The 17,566-nt window shown below is 48.7% G+C and overlaps 1 pseudogene; it reads right to left on the reverse strand.

The window, feature by feature from the left end:
• Positions 1–10,477: 10,477 nt before the first annotated feature.
• LOC120707507 lies at positions 10,478–16,975 on the reverse strand (annotated as a pseudogene).
• Between the last annotated feature and the right edge of the window lie 591 nt (positions 16,976–17,566).

Below are 17,566 nucleotides of genomic sequence, written 5' to 3' on the forward strand. Positions count from 1 at the left end.
TAGAGGTGAAATCCTTAAAAGGAGTTCCAGTCGTGAATGAATACCCTGATGTCTTCCCCGACGAACTCCTTGGAATGCCGCTAGACCGGGACATAGAATTCTCCATTGACCTTGTCCCAGGGACCTCTCCTATAGCTAAGCGACCCTATAGAATGGCAGCCCCAGAACTAGCAGAGCTGAAGAAACAACTAGAAGAGTTACAACAAAGTGGTTTTATCAGGCCTAGCTCATCCCCGTGGGGAGCCCCAGTCCTATTTGTCAAGAAGAAGGATGGGAGTATGAGAATATGTCTAGACTACCGTGCACTGAATGAGGTCACCATCAAGAATAAGTACCCTCTCCCTAGGATTGATGATCTTTTCGATCAGCTAAAAGGAGCCAAGTACTTCTCCAAGATTGATCTGAGATCAGGATATCACCAGCTCAAGATTAAGGAAAGTGACATCCCAAAGACAACTTTTGTCACCCGTTATGGACAATTTGAGTTTACCATTATGTCTTTTGGACTCACGAATGCACCTGCTTATTTCATGAACCTCATGAACAAGGTATTTATGGATGAGTTAGATAAGTTTGTCGTAGTCTTTATTGACGACATACTTATTTACTCCAAGAGCGTCCAGGAACATGAGCAATATCTGCGGGTAGTTTCGGAAAAATTGAGAGCGCACAAACTCTATGCTAAATTCAGTAAATGTGAATTTTGGCTAGAGAAAGTGGCTTTCCTTGGCCATATTCTGGCCACAGAAGGAGTAGCAGTCGACCCTGAGAAAGTCAAAGCAGTTTCCAATTGGCAGCAACCAACTAATGTTAGTGAAATCAGAAGCTTTCTTGGATTAGCTGGGTATTATCAGAGATTTATTGAAGGATTCTCCAAGATAGCCTGGCCCATGACAGAGCTACTTAAGAAGAAAAAGAAGTTTGTTTGGACAGAGTCCTGCGAAAGGAGTTTCCAAGAATTGAAGAGAAGATTGACAACCGCCCTAGTACTAACCCTACCAGATATTCATCGGGATTTTGTCGTTTATTGTGATGCACCCCGACAAGGATTGGGTTGTGTACTGATGCAAGACGGGAAGGTAGTAGCTTATGCCTCCCGACAGCTCAGACCTCATGAGCAGAATTACCCAACACATGATCTGGAGTTTGCAGCCGCAGTGCATGCCCTTAAGATTTGGAGACATTACCTGATTGGAAATAAGTGTGAGATTTACACCGATCATAAGAGTTTGAAGTATATCTTCACCCAGCCGGATTTGAACTTAAGGCATAGAAGATGGTTGGAATTAGTTAAGGATTATAATTTGGAAATCCATTACCACCCCGAGAAAGCTAATGTGGTAGCCGATGCCTTAAGCCAGAAATCTTATGGACCTAAGGATTCCCATCTACAAGAAGAAATAGCACGATTAAATGTGCACATCGTTCCCCAGGGTTCCATTCGCAAGATGAGCATTCAACCCACTCTGGAGGATAAAATCAGAAAGGCCCAAAGTTCGGACAAGGACTTGATGAAAATCCGAATGCATACTGGAGAAAATAAGGCACCGGACTTTAGAGTGGATAATGAGAGAACTTTATGGTATAAAAATAGGATTTGTGTGCCCAAGGAAGGGGACTTCCGGCAGATAATTATGGATGAAGCCCATAACTCAGCCTACTCCATCCACCCAGGATCCACCAAGATGTATATGGACTTAAAACAAAAATATTGGTGGAATGGAATGAAGGCGGATATTGCACGGTTTGTCGCCCATTGTGATACTTGTCAAAGGATCAAGGCCAAACATCAGAAGCCAGCAGGATTGCTGCAATCCCTACCCATCCCGGTTTGGAAATGAGATTAGATAGAAATGGACTTCGTAGTAGGTTTGCCCAGAACACAGAAAGGACATGACTCCATATGTGTAATAGTGGACCGACTCACTAAAGCGGCTCATTTTATACCCGTGCGAACTAATTATGGTGGAGAAAAGCTAGCCAAGCTTTATGTGGAAAACATAGTAAAGTTGCATGGTGTGCCTAGCAGAATTGTTTCAGATAGAGGGACCCAATTCACCTCTAAGTTTTGGAAAAGTTTGCATAAAGCCATGGGCACCAAATTGGATTTCAGCTCCGCCTATCACCCACAAATGGATGGCCAAACAGAAAGGGTAAATCAGATTATGGAGGATATGTTGAGAGCATGTGTCCTTACCTATGGCAAGGATTGGGAGCAGAGTTTGCCCTATGCGGAATTTTCATACAACAACGGTTATCAAGCAAGCTTGGGCATGTCACCATTCGAAGCTCTTTATGGGAGAAAATGCAGAACCCCTTTGATGTGGTTAGAAGTTGGAGAACGTGCCCTAGTTGGACCCGCACTCATAAAAGAAGCAGAAGAAAGAGTGGCCGAGATTAGAGAAAAGTTGAAGGCCGCCCATTCTCGACAGAAGAGCTATGCAGACAAGAAGAGACGAGAAATAAGCTTCAACCCGGGAGAGTTCGTCTATCTTAAGGTTTCACCTATTCGGGGAACTCGAAGATTTCAGGTACATGGAAAGTTGGCCCCTTAGTACATTGGACTGTACCGAGTTCTGAAGAAAGTCAGAGCCGTAGCATACCGTCTAGAGCTACCAGAAGGAATGTTAGATATACACCCGGTGTTTCATGTATCCCAGCTAAGGAGATGTTTGAGGGTACCTGAGAAAGAGCATGTGCCAGAAGAAGAAATAGATCTACAAACAGACCTTCAGTACTAGAAAGTACCTGTCAAGATTTTGGACACTGTCACTAGGAGGACAAGAAACTCTGAAGTACGAATTTGTAGAGTTCAGTGGAGCAGACACGGAGTAGAAGAAGCTACATGGGAGCGTGAAGATGCCCTGAAGAAGGAGTTTCCCCATCTCTTTAGGAACCGGCCGAATCTCGAGGACGAGATTCATAAGTGGGGTAGGTTTTGTAACATCCCAAAAATTCATCAAATTAAATCACACGCCAAAAATAATTTTCAAAACTTTTTCGTCGCTGAGCTCGAATCGCTTTCTGTTCGAACTCCAAATTCCCCGTAATCCTTCCCGGCGATCACCCGAATTCATTCGCCGTCCCATCCCTTTCTTTCCCTCATTCTGCGCAACACGCTGCGCATCGCCGACCGGCGCGTGTGCTCGTCCGGCCGCGGTCGCCGCCGCGAATCCCGCCGCGACTCTCTCTTTCCTTTCCTTTTTCCTTTTTCTTTTTCCTCCTTCTCTCTACTTCCTCCTCCTCACTGCCGCGCTCCCCGTGCGCAGCTCTGCTCACGCGCACGCCCCGGCCCACGCGCGTGCGCCCCTACACACGCCTGTGCCGTCTCGACACGAGAGCTCGAGCCAAGCTCGACGTCGGCCACAGTGACCGGCCACGTGCGCGCCCCACCCCTGGAAGCCGCCCTCGATGCGCACGCCGCTCCGTGACGCACGCAAGCGACCGAGCACCATTAATGGTGCCCCTTCGAGCTCGCTGGCCACCACCACCGCCGTGCCCCTCCTCCACCGCCTTACTCCGCCTATAAATAGGCTCCTCGCGCACCTCCTCACCTCCACCGCCTCACCCGCCGCCGCGCACCCCCCTTTGCCTGCCCCTAGCGCCGCCGCCCAGAGCTCGTCCGCTCGTCGCGCTGGCCCTAGCGGCCCGGCCTCCCCAAGCCGCCCCAGCCCGAGGTGAGCACGGGGATGGAATCCCCTCACTCTCCTCTCCATTTCCCCTCTATCCCCGGCCGACGCCGCGCCCCGCAGCGCCGCCACCACGAATGCCGACCGCCGGCCGCCGCCCACCGCCGTGGTGCCACCTCCACGGGCCACCTCCGCCCGAATTAGTGGGAGGAATCGATCCCCCGCGGGCCCCTCTCTCTTTCCCCTCTAGCTCTGTCCGCCGCCGTGCCCTGGCTCGCCGGCGCAGGGTATCGCCGTCGCCCCCTTCCCCCTCCCCTGTTCTGGTCATGAGAGAGAGGAGGAAGAAGGGCACTTTTGCCCAAAGGCCCCTCCCTTTCCCTCTATTCTTTAAATAGCCCCTTTCTTTATGTTATTTTCCAAATAAACCCGCATGTTCTCCCTAATTAAGAATCAGTCCCTCTGCCATATAGAAATAATTATGAACGAATCCTTACCTTTTCCGAAAGTGACCCTGATATTTCCAAATATTATATTCAAATCCTTCCACTAACTACAAACAGGTCCCTGGACCCTGATTCAACCCCTAATCACCTCGCTCGACCTATCATTTCATGCGCCAAAAATCCTCCAATCACTCCAAAACTTTACCACGCCATTTCTAAAATAGTTTCGGCCATGCCATTAGAAAATCTCCCAAAAATATTATCCATGTCTCCATATCTTAATTTTCTCTTATTCGAGCTCGACGATAAAACATTTATTTCTTTTTATTTATTGTGTGTTTGTTTGTGTGTGCCGTAGATCACGGAGTGACCGAGGAAGAACCTGTCGACAAACAGTACCGCGAGCAGGTGTGCGAAGACCAGTACCGCGACCCCGAACCCGAAGGACAGTACTTCGATCAGGAACTCCCGGAAGGATTTGAAGACGGCAAGTTCAATCTCATCCTTTGATTGCATATTTTGACCCAGTTTTATAAACACAACCTATTGGCCTGTTTTACAAAATTGCATATGTTTTTACTGCTGAAAACATGGTTGGATAGCCACCCCTTGATTTGTTATAACCATTCCTTGACCACCTAGATTAATGTCTAAATATGATTTATTCTATTTGGATGTTAATCGCTGCTAGAGCGCCGCTTAGGACTCGGTACTCGTTTTATTACACTCATAAAATGGTTACAACATGTTTTATAAAAGGGAAAATGCGTGAGTATTGAGAAAAGGGAAGTTGGGTTATGAAAGAACAAAAGGATGGGATGGACGAATGGCATTCCTGTGTGGATTGCCATATAGGAGGCTCGTACCTTCATGGTTGAGCAAGGAGATTGGAGATATCCATCCCGTCACCATTAAGGACCGAGTTGATGTGTCATTTTGCCTAACTCCACTATCGTGCAAACCACTCGACTGTTGTATGTGGCAACGGCTTAGCATAAATCCCACTAGTTGGTCTGATAGCCATCTGGAGAGCTGAGATGTAACACCGTAATTTAAATTCCAGCATTTAATAATAAATTTAATTGGCTTTATTTAATTTTCTAAGGTTTATTGTGTTAGACTTGCGTTTAATCTAAAATTTTGTTCCTTAAGTAATTAAAATTTTCCTTAGGTTTAATTGTGTTGTTGCATACATGCTGGTGCATTGCTTTTGTTGTTTGAGTGCTAGTTGTGAATTCAAATTTGAATTTGAATTCATCTAAGTTTGTGTTGGTTTGAAATTAGGAAAGACCCAACTCAAACATGTGAGCCCAACCCAAACCCTTGCAACCCGGCCCAAAACCCCAAACTTGAAAACCAGCCCAAAGCAACCCAAACCCAGCTCAAACCCGCGGCCCACTCCTCCCTCTCCCTCCCCGGGCCCAACTCTCCTCTCTTTTCCCTTTCCCGCACTCGGGCCGACCCAGCCTTTCCCCGCGGCCCACTTCCCCGCGGCCTGACCCACACCTCCGCGCGCGGCCCAGCACGCGCTCGCGCAGAGTCCGCTCACCCACCCGCACGTCGCCCCTCTCCCCGTTACGCTGACAGCCCGGACCCGCTGGGCAGACTCGTCTCCCCCGCGCCGCGCCCGCGCAACGAACCCCGGGATCCACGGCCCGGTGATCTCGCCGGCCTTCCTTTTCGGACGCGCACGCCGAGATCCCAGCGCCCCTCTTTAAATGGCGCCCCACACCCTGGGATCCTATCTCGCCCCCACAGCCGCCGCGCAAACCCCAGCAGTCGCCTCCACGCCGCTCCGCCGCGCAGGCTCCTTTGCGCCACCGCGGACCTGCCCCGCCACAGCCTTCCGGCCCCTGCCAACCACCCCAGGAGCCCCGCCTCGACGTCAGGAACACCACCGAAGCCCCCAGCCCCGACTCTAGTCCGAGCATCACCGGAATCGGACCCGGACGCCATCTCAGGTGGGCTCCTCCGCCGTGGCAATTGGCCGCAGTCGGTGCCGCTCCGGCCAAACTGACTCCTCCATTGGCTTCGCAGGGACTCCACACATCGACCCGTGGAGCCCAGGAGTCTGGAGCACCCCCGTACCAACCCCGTCACCGAGCTTCGCGCCGACCCGCCGCCGGACTTCGCCGACGACCTCCCTGCGCCGCAACTCCGGCCACCACAACCCCTCGGTGAGCATCACATCGGCCCCTCCTTTCCTTTGCGCTGGATATTTAGAACACCGCCCGCCGGCAAACCACGGCCGCCAGCGCCGCCCTGCACAGCCGCACGCCACGCCAGCGCCCCTACCTGCCTCCTAGGGCCCCTGGACGAGTTCGCCTGGCCGCACGCTCGTTCCTCGACCAAACCCCGGTCGGATCCAAGCTCAGCACAGCGCGTGCGCGCGCACACCGGCGTCACCGCTGCGTAGGCCCGCCACCACCGCCACACACGCCGCCCCGAGCCTCCCCTCCCCGCGCACGAGGCCCAGGTGGATTACGCATGCCGCGTACTCCATCCCAGGCCAAAGCCCCACTCGGATTGGCCCCCGGAGCGCCGGATTGGGCATCTCCGGTGAGCTCCCAAGCCACGCCGCCGCAGGAAAGGTTTCCCCGGCGAGCTCCGCCGCCGCCCTCTCGAGGATCGGATCTGGGCCGTCAGATCTGAGGTGAACGGCCCTGATTAGATCCGGATACCATCAAACCAGAGCCACGCGATCGCGATCCAACGGATCAGATCCGAAGATACCGGTTCAGCCTGGTAATTTTGTTAAAGAGCCCCTGCCCTTCCTTGAATTCAACCCGCGGTCCTGTTAGTTCAAAAGAAATTACGGATAGGCCCTGTTTTTATCATTTTAGCCCCCAACCTTTCCAAAAATAGTACCCGCCGTCCTTGGTTGCCGATTTCGCGAGTTAGACCCCAGAATTACCCTTTATTTTACGTTTAGGCCCTCGGTTTTTGCAGAAAACCCCCTGGAACTCCAGTTTTCTTACAAATAAGCCCCTAGAACTTGTTTTTAGCCTAGATTATGCGTTTTAGCTCCGTTTTAGGCGTTCTTTATGTCCACGCGATCGTTGTGACGCGTAGAATAGTTTTAGACTAGTTTAGTGCACTGTTTTTATGTATTGATGTACTATTTCGTAGTTTTTGTTAGTATTTGCGTGTATGCTTATTGTTGTGTATTGTTTTGGCCATGCGTTCGTGAGTAGACGCTGATCCATCTGAGGAGCCCCAGTACCAGTACCCGGAGCAGCCGTCTTCCGACCAGTTTGAGCAGCAGCAGGAGCAGTACGAGGAAGGCAAGTATAACATGAACAACCTATCACTTTTAAATACAATTTCATACTGCATTTTAATACTGTATGCCTATAAGGATTTCCTAGCCACTTTATATCCTTTATATATATCCTTTGGGTTGCATTTTGGTTAGTTGTGCTAGGTGCCGCGCTATAACACACTTGGTCCTTTTTAATTAATTTGATTAATGGTATATGCAACTTAATTTTGAGAGTGGCACTCTGTGTGGCTTGAGTGGTTCACTTCTCGTTAAAATTGGTTTTGTTAGAAACATGGTTTAGGGGGCCAGCACGGTGCTTACTGCCTGGTTGGCCACTCTCCATAAGGACCGGTTCATAGAGCGACAACCTGGGACAACAGCGCTACCACAAGACTGGAATGGGACGATCTTGGCTTACTAATTAGGTCTTTTTGGTTTGGAGTAACTTACCTGCGGGGCAAAGGGTGGTAAGCTTCAATGGTCCCTGCTCAAAGGGTGGTAAGCTTCAATGGTCCCTGCTCCTCCGGCTGGTCTGTGCTTGGTTTGCGCACCTGTGCTTGTACCCCCGTGAGGTGAGCCCCATCGTCGCCGATCCAACTCTTCGCGGTTACGCCTTACCAACGAGATTCTTTGTAACAGCCTCGTAGTGAGTTTGCTAGTCATCTCACCTAAGGAAGTGTGATGAACAACTAGCGTAGCTCACGACTTGTGGGTAAAGATGTGCAACCTCTGCAGAGTGTAAAACTGGTATACTAGCCGTGCTCACGGTCATGAGCGGCCCAGATCCTCCTTTTGATTAGTGGGGTTATCTTCCTTTGACGAGGCAGGTTTCCCCGGGTGGCTTGGTTTGGTTTGGTACTCAGTAGTTTCTGAATTAATTCTAATTAATTACTATGTAACTGGGTTAATGGTAATTCATCAACTTGTAGTAATTAGTTTTAATAAAATTTTACCAAGACTTAAAAGCTAATGCAGTTGAGTCAGCCAACCTTAGAGCCTCATAGTTTGTGTTATACTTGTTGAGTACAAGTTGTGTACTCACTCTTGCCTCTTCTCTACTTTTTCCTCTTGGCTACGCTACTGCTGCTCAGTTCCTGCCGACACGAGGGAGTTCGCTCAGCGCTACCAGGACTACGAGGACTTCTAGGTGTTCGTCTCCCAGTCGACATCCCTGTGGCGCCCTGCTCAGCTTCGGAGAGTTCTTTTATCGTATTTGTACTTCGCTTCCGCTGTATCAGACATTCTTGTCATTAATGTAATAAATAACATTCGTATTCGCTTTATTATGTCTTTTTACGTGATATGTGCTATGATATACTGTTCATTCTGTTGTATATACGTGTGACTTGATCCTGGCACGTATATGATTGCTCGGTTTATGTCCTTTTATAAACCGGGTGTTACATGAGAGCAACGGGTGACCAAGGAGAAGAGATAAAGTCGTGGTGACTTATGCCCCGGTTAAACCTCAGTATTAGGTCAATGGCCCCTTGGTGGAGTCCGTATCGGCTAGTCAGGTCTAACTAAGGTGGGTAATGGCTTTGTTGGGATCTGCACTGACACTAAGGTGTTCATGCTATGGTGCCCCACTTATGGGTAAAGTTGCACACCTCTGCAGAGTGTAAAACCTATTCGAATAGTCGTGCCCACGGTATTGGGCGAGTTACAGTTTGGTCACACGACTAGACTTTTGGGAGAGATGTTTTCATGGTGTGAGTTGTTTTGGAAAGTGTTCGGCAGTTGTGCCGAGAGCTACTGCGGACGGGGAGTCCGGGAGCATTAAAATATGGATCCTTTGTGCAGGATCAACCCCACTCATTATTCGGTTAAGTATGAACTGCTTTAAGAGAACTCTTTTTTTCAAAAATAAACCCTTGCATGTGCAAAATCTAGCTTTACCGCAAATAAACATCAACCTTATCCTTGATTTACCTATGTATATCTGTGTTATTCCCCCTCCGTGGATGGGGTTGGACTTGCTGAGTACTTTTGTACTCACCCGATATATATTTGTGGTTTTTCTCCAGAAGAAGATCCGGACTTTGTGGTCGAAGACGTCGAGTAGAGGTTGCGTCCGAACCCCAACCTTGCCTGTGGTGTTGGTCCCCCGCAAGATGTTTCTGCTAGCGCATCACTCTGAGCCCGAGCTGGAGACCGTCTGAGTTATACTGTGGTGTATCGCCGTAGCTGTTTTATTACTTATTATCATTTGTATCGAGTGTCCGCCTCCTCGGAGGTTTGTACGGTGACTGTACCACATGTTCAATAAATGTGTTATCAGCCTCCTGGGGCTGATATTTGTATCACATTTAGTCTTCTTTTACGAGGGGGCGCTTCACCATCGCACACCAAGATGCAGTTAACTAGAAGAAAAAAGAGGCTCGATGGAATTGCAGCAAAGCCAGCTGAAAATAAGGACGGGATCTTTCCTATCTCAAGCTGGAATCTTTGCTTGAGAACACAGTACTCAATGTGTAGCTCCGCCCCTGTTTTAGACATAGATAAACTAATCATCATCATTTTACAAACTTGTTGAATCCTACCTGTCTATAACATCCAAAACCTCCTCTACCTCAATATCCAGTTAACTCTGTTACACATTGCTTGGTTGAAAAATTCCAGTGATCCAACTCATGGATTTGAGGATGGAAATGAACGAGTATATGATCCAAAGAAGGGCATACATGATGTCATGATTCAATTCAGATTATACACAAAAGAATATGTATAGATGTAAAATAAAAACTATGTACGCATCTATAAAAGTCAGTACGACTTATAATTTAGAACCGATAAGTACCACGTTTTATGCCTCTAAAGAACAAAGAACTATAGTTATTCAGACGCTTTGTAAGTTCTGCAGCCTCCATTTCTTGGATTCATCTCATGTCTTGATTGAAACAATGAACCTTAAAATAAATATTCACATACTGAACAATCGTTTTTCTCCATTTCTCTTTTTGTGAGGTGGCCTAAGATACAATGACACGATACCAGGTTATTGAATCAAAAAAGAAAAAGAAAAAAGAAACCGCGTGAAAAGGCTAAAGGCCCAATGGCACACAACTCTATGGGCTGACGTGAAAGCTCAAAGCCCGTTGGACCAAAAGTCATACACACTGACTGACGGATAAAGATGCAAATCATATTGCTCTGAGCTTGATCTGGGCACCATGCATCGGCCGCAGCATTATCAGTGTATGGGGCGCATGCGTATACGCCGGCGCGAGCTCGAACTCGAAGCTCTGAAGGATCATGCTCAGCGCCATCTTGGCCTCGAGCAGCGCGAAGTTCTGGCCGATGCAGATCCGCGGCCCCCAGCCGAACGGGAAGAACGCCAGCCGACCCCTGGACGCCATGGCCATGCCCTCCGCGAACCTCTCCGGCCTGAACTCGTGCGCGTCGCTTCCCCAGATCTCGGGGTCGTGGTGGATGAACAGCACGGGGAGCTCCAGGATCACGCCGGCAGGGTACGTGGCGTCCCCGATCACCATCTCCTTGTACGTCTTCCTGCTGAACGCGATGGCCGGCGGGTACAGCCGGAGGACCTCGTGAAGAATCATGGTCACCTGCGGCAGCACAATGGACAAGGAAAAGATTAGAGGCTGCGGAAGAAATGAGAAGAAAATGGACAAGAAATCTCGGCGATCGAGGACTACTTACGATTTTGAGGCGGCTCAGGCCGTCGTACTCCGGCCTGTTCTTCCCGGACAGGCCAATCACTTCCTCCCTTGCACGGTCCTGCCACTCCGGGTGCATGCTGAGTAGGATCATTGTCCATGTCAGCAGCACCGACGTCGTCTCCATCCCCGCGAAGTAGAAGAGCTTGCACTCCTCCATGACGTCTTCGATCGTCATCCCCAGGCTGGACTGGCCGTTCCCGTCCGTGTCCCTCATGTTTGACTCCAGCAGTATGCCCAGGAGGAGGTCGTCCTTGGTGGGTTCGCCTTCTTTCATGGCTTGCATTCTTTTGCCAATCAGGCCTCGGAGAATCGTTTCGACCTCGTTCTTGATTTGGCTCATCCTTCGGTTGTTTTTGGTAGGCAAGGACCTGAAAATGGCATACCGGCACACTCACTACTTATGAGCAGTACTAGTAACTACTAACGGGATACAGAAGAAAATGTGATAATGTGATGCCTGCCGCAGAGTTCCAGTGTACACAAAGTAGTGTTTGGTGTTGCAGAGGAGGTTCAAACTTCAGAGTAGTGGTACTAAGGAAATAAGTTTCGGAATGTTCAGTTCCTACTTATGAGAAGTGCTAACGGGATATATGTTGGTAAACGGATAGGCTACGCTAGCATCACTACCGCATATACCCAAGATATTTGCGAGTAGAAGATCATAGATCGTTACCAATAGACGCGCAGCGGAAGAAGTCGCGCGTCGATGTAGAGGAAGTAGTCGATCACGTCCCACGAACCGAGCTCCTCGTACTTGATCCTAGCAGCCGATCAGCGCAGCAGTCGCAGCAGCACCTCCACGGAGTTCACAAGTACGGGGATGAAACGCCGGGCGTCGGTGTGCTACCACCGCACGCACGGCATGGGCGGCAGCCGAGAGAGAGAGGGAGGGGCGGCGGCTAGGAGGTGGCGCGGCTCTCAGGGGTCTCGCCCCCCTAGCCCCTCCTTTGCATATATAGGGCGTACTAATGGGCTTTTATCTCATAGGCCCATTAGTAACCCTAATCCCTATTGGATCAATATCCTCTTGGGTCTTTAAACCGTATTGTGGTGATGGGCTCTTGGGCATATCACCAACAATCTCCCACTTGCACTAGAGACAATCATACAGACAAGCTTTCCAATATTCCAAACCCCTTAAGTGTGTGACCCGTTAGGTTCATGTGTAGGTGGTCGTGATCGGAAATCATTTCCGAATCACAAGTCAATAGCGGCACCTAGCAGGGCATAGTGACTCACAAATACACATAAAGATCATATCGGCTGAACCTTAGATATACTCATACACCGATTCCTTTGCCACACGATACCAGTCAAGCTCAAAGCGAGATGCGTGCCACCTTTGTGATAGCTCGACCATTCTCTCGATCTAATAGTGGATTCTATTCATAACTAACATTTAGTCATCATGATTAACTCTTTAATAACTTTGGCACGGCTATGCACTTTCAAATCCAACTATCTCGAGGGGCCCAGAGATATCTCTCCCGTTATCTAGGAGGGGCAAATTCCATCTTGATCCGCTCACATCCCATTCCATGTTTCATGACACACCTGTAAGCTACTTTTGTAACTACCCAGTCACGGAGTAGCATTTAGCAGCCCCAAGATGCACCACTACACACAGTGAGGAACAATGGCGATCTCAGGTCTAAGGATCCAGTAGGTATAACACTCAAGAACAACTGATGGCACATACAAAATAACAATCCCAACATTGTCTTGGAGTGGGTCAATCCAACACCATGTTCACCAACATGTGTCCACATCATTAATCCGATATCTCTATATCCATGATCCGTGAAACATGATCATCAATTAATGCATGTGCTAGTCTCAACGTCGTTGTTGTCCCACATAACGACATAAACTAGGGATAATTTAGAATCGTATCATTGTCAACAAAGAGTTTCACGAACAAGTCACATACTTGATAATCAATGTAAAAAATAATCATCCATGAAATAAATAATAATTATTTATCATTACATAAACATACTCATGACACGAAAATCTCCCACGCACACTAGAATTACTGATGTAAGTATCTAATACCCATAGATCTCATGTGCGCCTCATGCTTTGGTTGTGGGAGAGGCTTCGTCAACGGATCAGCAACGTTTGAATCCGTGTGCACCTTGCAAACCTTCACATCACCTCTCTCAACAAAGTTACGGATGAGGTGATACTTCCGCAGTATATGTCTGGACTTTTTAGTTGTTCTAGGCTCCTTTGCTAGTGCAACGACACCATTATTATCATAATAGAGGTCCACTGGACTGGACGCACTAGGAACAACACCCAAGTCAGAAACAAACTTTCTGATCCAAACAGCTTCTTTTGCAGCTTCGGAAGCTGCAATATACTCGGCCTCTGTCGTCGAATCAGCCACCGTATCTTACTTGGAACTCTTCCAGCTCACTGCCCCACCATTGAGGTAGAAAACAAAACCGGATTGCGATTTGGAGTCATCTTTGTCTGTTTGAAAACTAGCATCAGTGTAACCCTTTACAAGGAGCTCATCTTCACCTCCAAATATTAGGAACATATCCTTAGTTCTTCTCAAGTACTTAAGGATACTCTTTACAATTGTCCAGTGAGCTTCACCGAAATCTGACTGATACCTGCTCGTAACACTTAGAGCAAAGGAAACATCTGGGCGCGTGCAAAGCATAGCATACATGATCGACCCTATGGCTGAAGCATAAGGAATCGTACTCGTCCTCTTTTGCTCATCAGGTGTCGTAGCACACTGACTCTTGCTTAGAGTAATGCCATGTGACATTGGCAAGAAACCTTTCTTGGAATCTTGCATATTGAACCGATTCAATATCTTGTAAATGTACGTGTCTTGGCTTAATCCAATTAGCTTTTTGATCTATCTCTATAGATCCTAATACCTAGAATGTAAGCCGCCTCTCCTAAATTCTTCATCAAAAAACTCCTTTTCAATGAGGTTTTAACGGCTTCAAGCATTGTAATATCATTTCCGATCAGTAATATGTCATCCACATATAGGACCAGAAACACAAGTGCGCTCCCACTAGCATTTTTGTAAACACAAGGCTCATCTTCATTCTTGATGAAGCCAAACCCTTTGACTACTTCATCAAAATAAATATTCCAACTCCGAGATGCTTGCTTCAATCCATAGATGGACCTCTGAAGCTTACATATTTTCCCAGCATTTTTAGGATCGACAAAACCTTCAGGCTGTGTCATATACACATCCTCACTTAGATGTCCATTAAGGAAAGCGGTTTTGACATCCATTTGCCATATCTCATAGTCATAATATGCGGCAATTGCTAGGAGAATCCGAACAGACTTTAGCATTGCGACGGACGAAAAGGTTTCCTCATAGTCAACACCTTGAATTTGTCGGAAACCTTTCGCCACCAATCGTGCCTTATAGATGTGAACATTTCCATCCATGTCTAATTTTTTCATAAAAATCCACTTACAGTCGATAGATCTTACACTATCAATTTGATCGACCAAGTTCCAAACTTGATTATCATGCATGGATTTTAACTCGGATTCTATGGCTTCAAGCCATTTGTCGGAGTCGGGTCCCATCATTGCTTCTTTGTAGGTCAAGGGCTCATCATTTTCCATCAATAATTCGTGGCGCTCCTCCGTAATAAGGAGGTTGAACTTGTCAGTAGCACGACGTACCCTTATAGACCTTCGTGGGGCTGGTGCCTCAACTACGGGTTGTGCAACATCTTGCACATCCCGTGGATGTTCAGTTGTTGCTGAAACAGTTTCGGGTGTTTCCTGAATTTCTTCAAGTTGCACCTTTCTCCCACTAAATCCTTTTGAGAGAAACTCCTTTTCTAAGAAAACACCATTGCGAGCGACAAACACTTTGTCTTCCGCCTTATTGTAAAAATAATATCCTTTGGTTTCCCTAGGATACCCCCACAAAGAAGCATTTGTCTGACTTTGGAGTGAGCTTATCTGACATCAAACCTTTGACATAAGCCTCACATCCCCAAACTTTGAGAAAAGATAATCCGGGACGCTTCCCAGTCCATATCTCATATGGTGTCTTCTCAACAGACTTACTTGGAACCCTATTCAGTGTGAACGCAGCAGTTTCAAGAGCATAACCCCAAAATAACAATGGAAGACCAGCTTGGCTCATCATGGACCTAACGATGTCCAACAAGGTTCGGTTCCTCCGTTCGGATACCCCATTCCATTGAGGCGTTCCGGGCGGAGTTAGCTGCGGAATAATTCAACATTGCTTCAAATGATCACCAAATTCAAGGCTCAAATATTCTCCTCCACGATCAGATCGCAGAAATTTAATTGTCTTGCCTAATTGATTTTTTACTTCATTCTGAAATTCTTTGAACTTTTCAAACGATTCAGACTTGTGCCTCATTAAGTAGATATAGCTATATCTACTAAAGTCTGGCTATTGAGCTCACTACCGCATATACCCAAGATACTTGCGAGTAGAAGATCATAGATCGTTACCAATAGACGCGCAGCGCAGCGGAAAAAGTCGCGCGTCGATGTAGAGGAAGTAGTCGATCACGTCCCACGAACCGAGCTCCTCGTACTTGATCCCAGCAGCCGATCAGCGCAGCAGTCGCAGCAGCGCCTCCACGGAGTCCACACGTACGGGGATAAAACGCCGGGCGTCGGTGTGCTAGCACCGCATGCACGGCATGGGCGGCGACCGAGAGAGAGAGGGAGGGGAGGCGGCTAGGAGGTGGCGCGGCTCTCAGGGGTCTCGCCCCCCTAGCCCCTCCCCCCTCGTATATATAGAGCGTACTAATGGGTTTCTATCTCATATGCCCATTAGTAACCCTAATCCCTCTTGGATCAATATTCTCTTGGGCCTTTAAACCGTATTGTGATGATGGGCTCTTGGACATATCAGCAACAATATACAGAAGAAAAAATGTACAATAATGTGATGCAGTTTCTCGGTATGCAAGTAGTGTTTGGCGTTGCAGATGAAAGGTTAAGATTGCTACTAAGGAAATAAGTTTCAGAATGTTCAGTCAGCAAGGCCAGAACAGACCGAGGTATCGAAATTTACATGTATCCCGGAATGCCAAACTTCTGAATGATGGACATGAGGCGCTTAGCTTGCTCGTTCTGCATCTGGAAAATCTTCCTTCCTTCAAGGTAGCTGCTGCCGAATGCGGTGCGAGAGATGACATCTCCGGTGAGGGTCTGAAGCTCCGGCTCCACATCCAGCTCGCAGGAGCCGTCAGGACCAAGGGACTGCGCCCCATCTGCTGATAAGCTCTTCGCAGCACGACGAAAATGCCGGCAGCATGAGCTGTAATAAGAAGCAGATCAATCACAAGCTCGATCCAAGTAGAAAATCGCAAAAATAATCGCAGGCAAGAACTGAAGGAAGTCGGAAACAGTTTTTATATAGGGATTTTATATACGTGCCTTGAGCTTCTCGAGATGGAACTCAGGGTTGAGGATCCTCCTGTGCTTGACCCATTTCTCGCCCTCGTAGTTGGCCACACCCTCGGCGAAGAGCTTGGACAGCGCCGGGAACTTGGGCTTCTCGAAGTGGCCGAACTTGTTGGACATGACGTCCCTCGCCAGGTCCGGGTCGGTGATGGTCACCCGGGGCATCGGGCCGAACCACGTGAAGCACACGGCGCCGTGCTCCCGTACGGCGCCGTGGACGAACGGCGCGACACGGGCGGCGATGTCGTGGCACCGCAGCGGCAGCGGCCTGGACCAGGCCTCCCGGTTGGCCCGGCCGTGCTCCTTGAGGTCGCCGGTGAGGAAGCGGTACGGCGTGCCGCGGAGGCCCTGCGCGCGCAGCGCCCGCTCGAGGCGCCGCGGCCCCCGCCACAGGCGATCCAGCAGCCGGGCGGCCTGCCGCAGGAGCAGGGCGCCGCCCAGGAGACCGCTGAGGAGGAAGCTCCACGGCGTCGAGGCGACTTGACTTGCCAACGCCCCGAGAACCATTTTCTTCGTCTCAGCTAGCTCTCGAAGTGAGGCTGGAGAAGACGGAGCGAGTGATGACTGAATGGTGACTCTGACCTGATGTCTGATGATTCTGGCGTCAGGTTGCTCCGCTTATATAGAATTTCTCGCTTATTGTTTGTTGTGTAGTGATGGAGGTCGTCGTGGGCCTGGTCAGCCATGCGGTAGGTCGTCGTCGCACCTCGCTCGGAAGGAACTTGGGAGTGAAGATACTCCAATGGAGATCGGATTTGGATTGACGTGCGGCGCAGGGAGGTGGATCCCCACCATGTGATGGCTGCGCTTCCCTGCTGCTTCGTCTCGTTTCCGTCAAATCGGATACATGCGGGCAGAGTCAGACAGGGAGGGATAATTGCAATCCGTGGTTAGAAAGCCGTAAGCAAATAGGGCCATTTTCTAGTATTATGCAAGGTGTTTTCTGTAAATACCTTAAACTCATGGATAATGAGTTCTTCATCATTCGCCAATTAATACATGGTCCGAGCTCACCTCTTCATGCAAAATACTGCATTTTGTGACGTCCTTGGGCATAAATGTCCGTTCGCACAAGTCCGCAACTTATCCCCTTGCACT

The sequence above is a fragment of the Panicum virgatum genome, chromosome 5K (genome assembly GCF_016808335.1).
Source record: "Panicum virgatum strain AP13 chromosome 5K, P.virgatum_v5, whole genome shotgun sequence".
Taxonomy (NCBI): Eukaryota; Viridiplantae; Streptophyta; class Magnoliopsida; order Poales; family Poaceae; genus Panicum; species Panicum virgatum.